The sequence below is a fragment of the Lolium rigidum genome, chromosome 5 (genome assembly GCF_022539505.1).
Source record: "Lolium rigidum isolate FL_2022 chromosome 5, APGP_CSIRO_Lrig_0.1, whole genome shotgun sequence".
Taxonomy (NCBI): domain Eukaryota; kingdom Viridiplantae; phylum Streptophyta; class Magnoliopsida; order Poales; family Poaceae; genus Lolium; species Lolium rigidum.
Window position 1 is genome coordinate 241,929,857 of NC_061512.1, and position 14,863 is coordinate 241,944,719.

Consider the following 14,863-nt stretch of genomic DNA (forward strand, 5'->3'; position numbering starts at 1 on the left):
AATGAAAATAAAATCACACAGACGCTCCAAGTAAAGTACATAAGATGTGACTGAATAAAAATATAGTTTCAATAGAAGAAACCCGATAAGTTGATGAAGAAGGGATGCCTTGGGCATCCCCAAGCTTAGACGCTTGATTCTTCTTGAAATATGCAGGGATGAACCACGGGGGCATCCCCAAGCTTAGGCTTTTCACTCTTCTTGATCATATATCATCCTCCTCTCTTGACCCTTGAAAACTTCTGCCACACCAAACTTCAAGCAAACTCATTAGAGGGTTAGTGCATAATCAAAATTCACATGTTCAGAGGTGACACAATCATTCTTATCACTTCTGGACATTGCACAAAGCTTCTGAAAGTTAATGGAACAAAGAAACTCATTCAACATAGCAAAAGCGGCAATGCGAAATAAAAGGCAGAATCTGTCAAAAACAGAACAGTCCGTAAAGATGCATCTGGAAGGGGAACTTAACTTGCTCAAATGAAAAAACTCAAAACTAATGAAAGTTGCGTACATATCTGAGGATCACACACGTAAATTTGCAGATTTTTTTGATTTTTTTACAGAGACTTCTGCTCAAATTCGTGACAGACAGCAATGCTGTTTCTGCGCAGCAATCCCAAATATAGCATCAACTTTAACATAGAGACTTTACTTGGCACAAAAACATGATAAGGAGAGGTTGCTACAGTAGTAAACAACTTCCAAGAATCAACAAAACAAAAATTGCTGTAGTAGAATAAACACATGGGTTATCTCCCAAGAAGTTCTTTCTTTATAGCCATTAAGATGGGCTCAGCAGTTTTAATGATGCACTCACAAGAAATTGTATTTGAAGCAAAAGAGAGCATCAAGAGGCAAATTCAAAACACATTTAAGTCTAACATGCTTCCTATGCATAGGAATCTTGTAAATAAACAAGTTCATGAAGAGTATAGTGGCAAGCATAGGAAGACAAAACAAGTGTAGCTTCAAAAATTTCAGCACATAGAGAGGTGTTTTAGTAACATGAAAATTTCTACAACCATATTTTCCTCTCTCATAATAACTTTCAGTAGCATCATGAGCAAACTCAACAATATAACTATCACATAAAGCATTCTTATCATGAGTCTCATGCATAAAATTATTACTCTCCACATAAGCATAATCAATTTTATTAGTTGTAGTGGGAGCAAATTCAATAAAGTAGCTATCATTATTATTCTCATCAAGTGTAGGAGGCATAGTATAATCATAATAAAATTTACTCTCCATAGTAGGCGGCACCAAAAGACCACTATCATTATAATCATCATAAATAGGAGGCAAAGTATCATCAAAGAAAATTTTCTCCTCAATGCTTGGGGGACTAAAAATATCATGCTCATCAAAACCAGCTTCCCCAAGCTTAGAATTTTCCATATCATTAACAACAATGGTGTTCAAAGCGTTCATACTAATATCATTGCTACTAGCATGCAAATAAGATTCCATAGGTTTTTTAATTTTCGCAGACAAACAATCCATGTCTTAACTCAGGAAATAGAATAAGAAGCTCATTGTTACTTTCCATTATGCCTAACTAGTGTAAACAAGAAACCAAAAGATGCAATTGCAGGATCTAAAGGAAATAGCTTTGAGTACTTACAACGGCGCCGGAAAATAGCTTAGTAGCCGAGATCCGGAGTGTGAGTACCTTTTTCCTTTCCTCCCCGGCAACGGCGCCAGAAAATAGCTTGAAGTCTACGGGTGCTTCTATTCTTGTAGACAGTGTTGGGCCTCCAAGAGCAGAGGTTTGTAGAACAGCAGCAAGTTTTCCCTTAAGTGGATCACCCAAGGTTTATCGAACTCAGGGAGGAAGAGGTCAAAGATATCCCTCTCAAGCAACCCTGCAACCACAAAGCAAGAAGTCTCTTGTGTCCCCAACAAACCTAATACACTTGTCAGATGTATAGGTGCACTAGTTCGGCGAAGAGATAGTGAAATACAAGTAGTATGGATGGATATGAGTGGTAATAGCAATCTGAATAAAATATGGCAGCAAGTAAACATGCAAGTAGAACAAGTAAATCAACGTTGTTTGCAGTATTGGAAACAAGGCCTAGGGATCATACTTTCACTAGTGGACACTCTCAACATTGATCGCATAATAAATAATAACTTCTCTCATTTGTGCTACATATACTATTGTTTGATAATGAACACCACTAATTGTGTAGGATTACACGAACCCTCAATGCCGGAGTTAACAAGCTCCACAACATTCGATATTCATGTTTAAGTAACCTTAGAGCATAATAGATCTTTGCAAAATAGACCGAGTACTAACATAGCATACACACCTGTCACCATTACACTATGAAAGGGGGAATAAATCACATCAATACTATCATAGCGATAATCAACTCCATAACCTACAAGAGATTATGATCATAATCTACGACAAGAACCACACGATGCACACACTCGTCACCATTACACCATGCAGGAGGAATAGACTACTTTAATAACATCACATGAGTAGCACATAACTAGTAGCGATACAAAGCACATTGCAATCATAAAGGGATATAAATAAGCACTTCACTATGCCATTCATAACAGTGAATAAGTATTCTATGAAATATAGCCTAAGAGACCCACACGGTGCACACACTGTCACCTTTACACACGTGGGACAAGGAGTCTCCGGGAGATCACATAAGTAAAACCCACTTGACTAGCATAATGACATCTAGATTACAAGCATCATCATATGAATCTCAATCATGTAAAGCAGCTCATGAGATTATTGTATTGAAGTACATAGGAGAGAGATGAACCACATAGCTACCGGTACAGCCCCGAGCCTCGATGGAGAACTACTCCCTCCTCATGGGAGACATCAGGCGGTGATGAAGATGGCGGTGGTGTCGATGGAGGAGCCTTCCGGGGCACTTCCCCGTCCCGGCGGCGTGCCGGAACGAGACTCCTGTCCCCCGGATCTTGGCTTCGCGATGGCGGCGGCTCTGGAACTTTTCTCGTACCGTGGCTTATTCGTCTCGGGGTTTTAGGTCAGGGAGCTTATATAGGCGAAAGGGGAGCCTCGGAGGGGCCCTGGTGGGGCCAGACACCAGGCCGGCGTGCCCCCCTCAGGCCGCGCCGCCTTAGTGTGTGGGGCCCCTGTGGCCCCCCTCTGGTCCCTCTCGGGTGTTCTGGAGGCTTCCGGTGAAAATAGGGTACTGGGCGTTGATTTCGTCCGATTCCGAGAATATTTCCTTACTAGGATTTCTGAAACCAAAAACAAGCAGAAAACGAGAATTGGCACTTCGGCATCTCGTCAATAGGTTAGTTCCGGAAAACGCATCAAAACGATATAAAGTGTGAACAAAACATGTAGGTATTGTCATAAAACAAGCATGGAACATCGTAAATTATAGATACGTTTGAGACGTATCAATAACCCATGTGTTTATTTTGCTACTCGTTTTGTTGAGTCTTGGAAGTTGTTTACTACTGTAGCAACCTCTCCTCTGGTTGATAAGGTAGTTAGAGTACCCATTACCATTCGTTGACAACAACAAACACCTCTCAAAATTTTACTTTTATGCTCTCTATATGATTTCAAAATTTGAAAAGCTCTAGCACATGATTTAATCCTCGCTTCCTCTCGCGAAGGGCCTATCTTTTACTTTATTGTTGAGTCGGCTTACCCATTTCCTTCCATCTTAGAAGCAAACACTTGTGTCAATCTGTGCATTGATTCTTACATACTTGCTTATTTGCATTCATCATATTACTCTATGTTGACAATTATCCATGAGATATACATGTTACAAGTTGAAAGCAACCGCTGAAACTTAATCATCCTTTGTGTTGCTTCGATGCTTTTACCTTGAATTTATTGCTTTATGAGTTAACTCTTATGAAAGACTTTTTGATGATTGTCTTGAAAGTACTATTCATGAAAAGTTTTGCTATATGTTATCTATTTGTTAGCAAGCTATAGATCATTGCTTTGAATCACTTCATTCATGTCATATGCTTTACACTAATGTTGATCAAGATTATGATGGTAGCATGTCACTTCAGAAATTATTTGTGTTATCGTTTACCTACTCGAGGGCGAGTAGGAACTAAGCTTGGGGATGCTGATACGTCTCCAACGTATCTATAATTTCGATGTTCCATGCTTGTTTTATGACAATACCTACATGTTTTGTTCACACTTTATATCGTTTTGATGCGTTTTCCGGAACTAACCTATTGACGAGATGCCAAAGTGCCGTTCTCGTTTTCTGCTGTTTTTGGTTTCGTAAATCCTAGTAAGGAAATATTCTCGTAATTGGACGAAATCAACGCCCAAGCATCTTAGAAATCCACGAAGCTTCCGGAACACCCGAGAGGGACCCGGAGGGGGCCACAGGGGCCCCACACACTAAGGCGGCGCGGCCAGAGGGGGGGCGCGCCGGCCTGTTGTGTGGGTGACAAGGGATTAACTTGTCAATGCCTACAGATTGTAGACTAGGGTTTTGTTAGAAGTAGAGGGCAAGTAGATCTCGAAGGTTTCAGCCGAAAAGTACTCGAAGATTATGAAAACTAGGGTTATGTTGACAATAGATTCGATCCTTTCTTTGTCCCTCGACTCCCCCTTATATAGGAGGTGGAGCCGAGGGTTTCGTAATACACAAGTTACAGAATTCGGGAGGGTTTCATACTCAACCCGTGAGATTACAAAACTCTATCTTTCCTAAAACAAACTATCTTTCCTTAATACTAAATGGGCTTCCGAATCTTCTTATTCTTCGAGTAGTGGGCCTCCAGTAAACCCCGGGTACTATCTTCGGCAGGCCCATTTGGGATGCCTATGTCAGTAGCCCCCGAGATTTTGCTTGAATCGTAGAATCAGGGAAAATCTCGACTGTTTATTTTTATTCGAGAGCTTTAACTTTTTTATTTATACTTCTTCACATAAAATTCTATATTGTACAGGGATAATGGTAGTTGGGGCTAGTTCATCTGACGGATCAGGTACTAGTTAACTGCTCTAGTGGCAATCCGCAAAAACCTACTTCAAGATCACGTCCCTGGACATGATCTCGGGATATCGGTGCAAACTTCGACAGTGCCGCTTAAGGTCTTACCATTCCGTCGAGTCCCGATCAAATTTATCGAGTACCTAACGCGTCCGTTAGGATTTTTCTTCGTATCCGTTGATACGGATAAAAGTAGCAGAGCGCAGTCTTCGGCGATGCCACGCCCAGCAGAACGGATCTGGGGTCTTACCTTCGCAAATTTGCGGCATTCAGAAATTGATCGCAACTTTGGCGTTCTGAGAATATATTGTCGAGTGCTTTTCAGCTTTGGAATAGCACATTTTATCGAGTCATATTTGATGACTTTATTTTGTCTTCCCGATGGGAGTATATGTAGAGTTATCTGTGTAACTCGAAATATACTCACTTCTGTTTCTTTATTTTGATAAAAATTCATCGGGCACGCGAACAGCGTTCCTGATGGGAGTAGCCCCCGAGGCTACATCCAAGGACTTGTGCTTGGGTATAGGCTCCATAGATTAGTATCTGTTGCCGCTATATTTATAATCCTTCTCGACAGTTTTATATTTATCAGGTGCGCGACCAGCGCTCCCGATGGGAGTAGCCCCCGAGGCTATGAACAAATGCTTGCATTTGGTCATAGGCTTTTGCCATTTCTATCTTGTCATACTCGAAGTTTCTATTTTTCCAGAGTAGCCCCCGAGCATTTGGGCAAAAACTTGTATTTGAACAAAGGCTCCCGAAATATCCTTGCGTCTCGATAATCTCTGCAAACTTCGTAGTCGAGCTTTTCTTTCATTTTGACGACGTCATTGCTGATGATAGCCACGATTTCTTATTTTGGAAACCGACCATTGCCGCCTCTTTCACCGCCTTGTGGGTCCCAATTCTCGATCTAACGGACACGTCGTGCAAGTGGGGGACACATGTTCTCCACTTTTTTCGGCACACGCTCCGTAACCTCGTCAATGTTAAAGTACTTTTTACCCTTGTATACACGTGGTTATCATCTCGCCACACATATTTTCCATCCAACGATCCGCCGCTTCACCGCACCTCTATATAAGATCCCCTTCTTCTACCTCGAGCACTTCCGCTCGCGCCGTTCCCCGCTTTCCTCTCGCAAAACTTCCTCTTGCGCTCCTCAGCTCTCGAAGCTCTTCTCTTCGTAACTACACTTCTCCGCCATTGTTGATGCCACCGCGTCGCTTGACCAGGCACAGCACACCCGATTCATCGATGGCTGCCGTGGATCTAGGAGCCGTGGAGTGGGAGCGGTCCAAGATCACGAACCAGGATCTGAACCTCCTGAAGAAGCTAGGGATCAGCACAAAACCCCAGGCATTACACTTCCCCAGTGAGGAGAGCTACCCAACCCCTCCAATGGGGTACCGGGTAAGTTTTGTTGATCACCTTATCCGTGGTCTTTCCGTCCCCATTCACCCTTTTCTTCGGGGATTGCTTTTTGTGTATGGTCTCCAACTTCATCACCCCACGCCCAACTCTATCCTTCACATTTCCATCTTCATCACCCTCTGCGAAGCCTTCCTTGGTGTCCAGCCTAACTGGGCATTATGGAAGCGCATTTTCTTCTGTCGCCGTAATGGCTCTGCCAATGTCGCCTATAATATAGGCGGCGTTGTTATTTCTGTTCGCTCCTCCGTCAACTACTTCGACGTCAAACTCCCTGACTCCGTTCAAGGGTGGCGCAAGAAGTGGTTATATATTCGTGAAGAAAACCATGGATGCGCCGAAGACAACATTCCTCCTTTTGACGGTGCCGAGAAAATCCTTCGCCGCCGTTCTTGGGACGCAGAAGCTACCGAGGAAGAAAGAACTTCGACGGAGGCCCTGATGACCCGCATCCATGAGTTGCGGAATACTCGTGGAAAAGAATTATCGAGCATCCAAATTATGGCGTATTTCCTTAGGACTAGAGTGCAGCCTCTTCGAGCTCGCAAAAACCCTTTCCGGAATTATGCTGGCGATGAAGATGCAGATCGCTTGTCGACGAATCTGGAAGTCAAAGATTTGGATAGGCTTATCCGAAAAATTTCTTCTCTCAAGAAGAAAGATTCTATCCCTTCCACTTATCGCGTGCGACCATACAGTGCCGCCAATGCGCTTCCTAAGGTAAAAATTGTCGCCGTAATTTGTTATTGTCTTGCTATTTGTGTTGTTACTCCTTTCTGACATCCTTCCTTCTTTTATACAGGACCACCCAAATCTTGTTTCACTTCCTCCTCTTCCTGAAGGTGGGGAAGTCAAAGAAAGGGCTGTTATCTCCGACGATAACCAAGATGCCCCCTCTTTTGCAAATGAACCCGCAGAATCTCGAAAATCTGCGGGATCTGACGAAAAGGAGGATGCCTCTGAAGCCACTACGTCGGCACAATCTCCTCCTCCTGCTGTTTCTCCAAAGAACAAGAGGAAAAGGAATGATGCCGAAGATTCCGGCACCTCAAAGCCCGAAGAAGCTGTTCCTTCTCGCCAGAAGGCAGCTTATGATCCATACCTCGAGACTCTCATCAGTTCGTAAGTACCCTTTCTCTATTTATTTGTACTTGAAGATTTTTGTCTATCTTGCTTTTTATATTGTCGACATTTACTCGTAGTGATTGACAAGGGATTAACTTGTCAATGCCTACAGATTGTAGACTAGGGTTTTGTTAGAAGTAGAGGGCAAGTAGATCTCGAAGGTTTCAGCCGAAAAGTACTCGACGATTATGAAAACTAGGGTTATGTTGACAATAGATTCGATCCTTTCTTTGTCCCTCGACTCCCCCTTATATAGGAGGTGGAGCCGAGGGTTTCGTAATACACAAGTTACAGAATTCGGGAGGGTTTCATACTCAACCCGTGAGATTACAAAACTCTATCTTTCCTAAAACAAACTATCTTTCCTTAATACTAAATGGGCTTCCGAATCTTCTTATTCTTCGAGTAGTGGGCCTCCAGTAAACCCCGGGTACTATCTTCGGCAGGCCCATTTGGGATGCCTATGTCAGTGATGATGAAGAAGAAGTACCAACTGCTGATGTGGCTGCTCGAACGAGTACGTCACATACATTAGTCGCCTCGGAGACGCCGAGTTGAAGGAGAAGAAAATTCGCCTCCTCAACGAACGTCGGCGCTGCTACTCCTCCTTCAAGCCCCCGTGTCCCTTCACCAAAAAGGGCAAGGGTTGAATCAATTCCGGAACCTACTCTTCAATCGAGTAGCTCTTCTAACCCTCTCTTGGATGATGTAAGTTCTTAATGCGCTTGTTGCTGTCTATATTTTCTCCATTTGCTTCTACGTGCCATCATTTTTCCCATACCGACATTTTCTTTATTTGTCCTTCTTTGATAGCCTACGATCAAAGAGCTTCTTCGTATTGGTGCTCAATTCCTTGGGTACCGTGATTATGCCAGCAAAACTGAAGGTAATGCTTCGTCACTTCTTTTTTGCTTGTACTGTCTTGCTATCTTGTTGTCGACGTTTTTAACTTTCTTGACAGAGAAACTCGCGGAGGTTAATGAACATGACAATACACTTGCTCGAAAATTAGAGCAAAGTGAGGAGGCTCGTAAGAAGGCCGAGTCGGATGCTGTTGAAGCTAGGCAAGAAGCTGACAAAGCTAAGGCTGATGCTGCTGGTGTCGAAGATCTTCGGAAACGTTTGCATGGTGCCGAGACTTCGCTGAGCGATCACATAGCTGCACAAATCGCTCGTGAAGAAGCGATTACTAAACGTATAAGGACGCAAAATCGTTGCTTTGTCAGTAAGTATCTGAACCACTTCATATCCTTTGGATTTTTCCTATCTGCACTCTTTTGCTAACCGGGTGTTTATATTGGCGAGATAAAACCTCTCAAGAATTTGAACTTGAGGATCCCGACAATGATCCTCTTCTTGACGCCGTTTCGTTCCTTGAATTTCATGGGACGGAAGCGCGTGAGGGCATTGATGAAGCTAGGACAGGGTTGTCGAAGCTTTTCCCCTACTTCTTCCCGAAGAAAGAGGAGCCCGCGACTTTCCTTGGTCTTGCCAAGTGCTTTAATCCTCCCGAAGATCTTGGGCTGAAGATGCGCCATGAGAACATGAAGGTTGCCGTTGAAAGCACCTTCGCCCTAGTTGCTCGACAGTCAACGTGACTATTGATCGGGCCAAAGTTGGCGACACGGAGCGGATAGAGCAAGCAAGATGGCGATCATTGGTCAAGGCGGAAAAGCTGAACACGAAGAAAATCCCGGCCTATCTCGGGATCAAGCCATCTTCGACTCCCAGCTCATCAAGGCCGGAGGTCTAGTTTAATGCTCTTTTGCTTTGTTTTTAGTTTGCCTCCTCCTTTTGGTACTGTCGCCATAGTGTTCCTGGCGATGATTAGATCTTCTAGAGGTCCTTCTTCTGTAATAGACATGTATATATTATGAGAATGAATGGAAGTCTATCTTTGTCTCAATGATTGATGTCGACGTTTTTCTATTTTTCAGTTGATTTTTGACAACTATACGCCAGTTCCTGGTCCTTCCGAAGTTTTTCCTTCGTCTTTGCCGAAGAAATCCTCTGTCCCCGTTGATTTTGTTGATGATTCTGCGAGTAAGGATCTGACAGAAAAAGTGAAAGAACTTCGAGTACAACTCCAGTCCGTGAAGAAGCAATCGCTTATGCTTATGGAGCAATCTCGAGAATCTTCTGAAAGGGAGAAAATTGCACTCCAACAAGCTCGAGATGCTATGACTGAGAAGGACGCCGCTGTTGCTGAAGTTGCTGCAGCCATTTCTCGCGAAAGTGCTATGCTTCAACTGCTGACAGATGCTAGCTTGGATATGGCAGGTATGCTTTATTGTCGTGCTTTTCTTTTCCTTTTTGCTTGTCTTCTTATTGCGCACTGGTTTTTGGAAAAAATAGGTTCTTTTTTGGATGCTACTTCTGAGGATGAACGTGTCGAAGCTCGGTCCAATGTACTTCTTCGTCTTGCCAAAGAGCATGGAGTACTATTTCGGGGTACGCTCGAACGAACTCGCCGGATTGTCGGATTTCAAGATCGCGCGCTTCGAGTTCGCGGTATCTTGACTTCCGTACCAAGACCGTGTCTATGGTTTATAACTCTATGTTTCCTCGGAACATTCAACCAAAAACTCTTCCCGAGTTAATGGAGAAGTTTAAGGATGCCCACAGGATCCATAACTTTGTCGAGCTCAACCGGTGGTCGGCGCCGGATTTGCCCTTATCATGCTTCGGATCCGCCACTCAAAGCTTGATCTGACCCAAGTTGTTGCAAAAGTTCACGAGAAGGTACGGCGCCGAAGAGTTGGTGTTGATCGTATTAACACGAAGGTTACACCTATAGCCGAAGAAATGATTGAAGACCTTCTTCGGATGGATGCCGACTTTTTTGCAGATGGTCATTATGCTGATTTTCTTGGCGCTGCTCCTGAAGAAAACAGAATTACCCTTGATGATATATTGAATCAAGACTAATTATTTTCTTTTGGTAGATAATCCTTCCTTGTAAATCATGATTGTGATTATATTGTGAAGCAAACATCATATTTCTATATTTGTCCGGCCCCGAGTGTTTTCGGTGGCTATTCGCTGTATTTGTAAAATGCGAGATTTTGAACCAAGGCATTTATTCAATATGTAGTTTCGGCTAATATCAGCCCCCGAGCTACTTTGTTGAGTACTATTTTGTATTTTTTATTGACTCACGAGGTATTTTAATACCAAGGCAAGGCTTTTCTTTTTTCGAGGGACTATATTGGAATTCGTCGGGTCGGGGACTTTGAACATGTCGATGAAGAAGTTATATTGACACTATCTTTATTATATTGCAGCACCGCGAGCCCGCCTCATTAAAAACCTTCTCCGGCCCCACTCGGTGCCCCGAAAAAGGAAAAGAGTGCGTCTGAAAACTCGCGGGCGTTTCAGTACATTGTATGTTTACAGAGGAGACTATATTTCGTTATCTAAGCGTAAAAACGCCTGAGCTGCGCCACGTTCCAAGGATTTGGCTCGACGTTCCCCGTCTTCTTGTCCTTGATTCTGTATGCTCCTCCTTCGATTACTTCTGTGACGATGTAGGGTCCAAGCCATGGTGACTCGAGTTTTTCGTGACTTTTTTGGTTGAGTCGCGGAACTAAGTCACCAACTTGAAAAGACCTTGGGCGCAATCGTTGAGTGTGGTAATTCTTCAGGTCCTGTTGATATTTGGCGACTCGTGACAGGACTTCATCTCGAGCTTCGTCAAGTGCATCGACGTCATCCTCCAAAGCTTTTCTCGAGGTTTCTTCATCATATTCTGTGACTCTTGGAGAATCGTGCTCTATTTCTATCGGCAGGACTGCTTCGGCGCCATGGACCAGAAAAAACGGCGTCTCTTGTGTCGCCGTATTTGGTGTTGTTCGGATGCTCCACAACACACTTGGCAGCTCATCTGGCCAGGTATGCCGAGCTTTTTCCAATGGACCTAGTAGGCGTTTCTTGATACCATTGCATATGATGCCGTTGGCCTTCTCGACTTGACCGTTGGTCTGTGGATGCGCAACAGACGCAAAACTCAATTTGATGCCCACTTCTGCGCAATATGCTTTGAACTCCTTGGATGTAAAGTTACTGCCGTTGTCTGTGACAATGCTATGAGGAACTCCAAATCTGAAGACGATGCTTTTGACGAACTTAATCGCCGACGCACCGTCCGGTGAATTTATCGGCTTTTCTTCGATCCACTTTGTAAATTTGTCGACAGCGACAAGCATATACTCATAACCTCCTGGCGAAGCTTTGTGTAGTTTTCCCACCATGTCGAGACCCCATTGAGCAAAGGGCCAAGATAGTGGGATTGGCATAAGTTCTGCTGCGGGAGAGTGAGGTTTGGCGGCAAATCTTTGGCACGCGTCGCAGGTTCTCACTATTTCCTTCGCGTCCTCTATTGCCGTTAACCAGTAAAATCCTGCTCTGAAAACTTTGGCCGCGATAGCTCGACTACTCGCGTGGTGACCGCATATTCCTTCATGCACATCTTTCAGGATGATTCTTCCTTCTTCGGGTGTAACACATCTCTGTAGCACGCCCGAGATACTTCGTTTGTACAGCTCCCCTTTTATCACAGTAAAAGCTTTTGATCTCCTAATTATTCGCCTTGCTTCAACTGGATCGTCGGGTATCGTTTTCCTTAGGATGTATGATATGTAAACCTGCATCCATGGAGTTTGCACCATCATGACTAGCTCTTGCTCTTCTTCTTCTTCTGCTGTGTCTTTGGTGATACTCGAGGGTTTCTCTTTCTTCTCCTTCTTTGTTTTTGCTGGCTTTGTTGATCTCTCGCTTATCTCTTCCCAGAATACGCCTGGAGGAATCGCGAGACACTGTGACCCGATGTTTGCAAGAACATCGGCTTCATCGTTACTCATCCTGCTGATGTGGTTTACCTCGCAACCATCAAATAATTTCTCCAGCTCATTGTACACCTCTTTGTATGCTATCATACTTTCATTGACTGCATCACATTGGTTCATAACTTGCTGTGCCACCAATTGTGAGTCGCCGAAAATTTTCAGTCGGGTTGCACCGCACGCTTTCGCCATCTTCATCCCGTGTATGAGAGCTTCATATTCTGCTTCATTGTTAGACGCGTTTGGGAACGTCATCCGCAGAACATATTTCAACTTATCGCCTTCAGGTGATACCAATATTACGCCTCGCTCCAGACACCTTCCAACCTTTTGGACCCGTCGAAGTTCATGGTCCAAGTTCTCGATAAATCTGGAGGCCCCGTGTTTTGTAGTTCCATCCACTCGCAATGAAATCTGGTAAAACCTGCGATTTTATTGCTTTTCTTTTTTCATACGTGATGTCCCGAGGAGAAAGTTCTATTCCCCAAAGGGAGACACGACCCGTAGCTTCTGGGTTGTTCAGTATATTTGACAAGGGAGCCTCATTAACTACTATTATCGGGTGCGCCGAAAAATAGTGTCGCAATTTTCTTGCTGTCGTGAATACTCCATATGCCAGTTTCTGATATTGTGGGTACCACTGTTTTGAAGGTGAAAGTACTTCGCTGATGAAATATACTGGCCTCTGAACTCCATGAAGCTTGCCTTCTTCTTCTCTCTCGACTACTAGGGCCGTGCTGACCACCTGAGGTGTGGCTGCAATGTACAAGAGGAGAGGTTCTTTCTCTTTAGGCGCCTGATGGCGTGTAACTCACACGTTCGTTGGGAAACCCCAAGAGGAAGGTATGATGCGCACAGTAGCAAGTTTTCCCTCAGAAAGAAACCAAGGTTTAATCGAACCAGTAGGAGCCAAGAAGCACGTTGAAGGTTGATGGTCGCGAAATGTGATGCGGCGCAACACCAGGGGATTCCGGCGCCAACTAGGAACCTGCACAACACAACCAAAGTACTTTGCCCCAACGAAACAGTGAGGTTGTCAATCTCACCGGCTTGCTGTAACAAAGGATTAAACGTATCGAGTGGAAGATGTTTGCAAAGAAAACAAGTAAAACAAGTAGATTGTACGCTATGTAAAGAATAGGACCGGGGTCCACAGCTCACTAGAGGTGTCTCTCCCATAAGATATAAGCATGTTGGGTGAACAAATTACAGTCGGGCAATTGACAAATAGAGAAAGGCATAACAATGCATATACATGACATGGTAAATATAGTGAGATTTAATTGGGCATTACGACAAAGTACATAGACCGCCATCCAACCGCATCTATGCCTAAAAAGTCCACCTTCGAAGTTATCGTCCGAACCCCTCCAGTATTAAGTTGCAAAGCAACAGTACAATTGCATTAAGTATGGTGCGTAATGTAATCAACAACTACATCCTTAGACATAGCATCAATGTTTTATCCCTAGTGGCAACAGCACAACACAACCTTAGAACTTTCTCATCACTCGTCCCGTGTGTAAATGCAGGCATGAACCCACTATCGAGCATAAATACTCCCTCTTGGAGTTAAGAGTAAAAACTTGGCCGGAGCCTCTACTAGTAACGGAGAGCATGCAAGATCATAAACAACACATGAACAATAGATTGATAATCACCATAATCATAGTACTCTCTATCCATCGGATCCCGACAAACACAACATATAGAATTACATATAGATGATCTTGATCATGTTAGGCAGCTCACAAGATCTAACAATGAAGCACAACAAGGAGAAGACGACCATCTAGCTACCGCTATGGACCCATGGTCCAGGGGTGAACTACTCACTCATCACTCCGGAGGCGACCATGGCGGTGTAGAGTCCTCCGGGAGATGAATCCCCTCTCCGGCAGGGTGCCGGAGGCGATCTCCGAATCCCCCGAGATGGGATTCGCGGCGGCGGCGTCTCCGTAAGGTTTTCCGTATCGTGGCTCTCGGTATCGGGGGTTTCGCGACGGAAGCTTTAAGTAGGCGGAGGGTCAACGCGAGGGGCCACACGAGGGGCCCAGGGGATAGGTCGGCGCGGCCGTGGCCTGGGCCGCGCCGGCCACCCCCCGGCCTCCTCGTGGCCCCACTTCGTTAGGTCTTCGGTCTTCCGGAAGCTTCGTGCAAAAATAGGACCCCGGGCGAAAGTTTCGTCCAATTCCGAGAATATTTCTTTACTAGGATTTCTGAAACCAAAAACAGCAGAAAACAAAGAATCGGCTCTTCGGCATCTTGTTAATAGGTTAGTTCCGTAAAATGCATAAATATGACATATAATGTGCATAAAACATGTAGGTATCATCAATAAAGTAGCATGGAACATAAGAAATTATCGATACGTTGGAGACGTATCAGCATCCCCAAGCTTAGTTCTCGCTCGTCCCGAGCAGGTAAAACGATAACAAAGATAATTTCCGAAGTGACATGCCA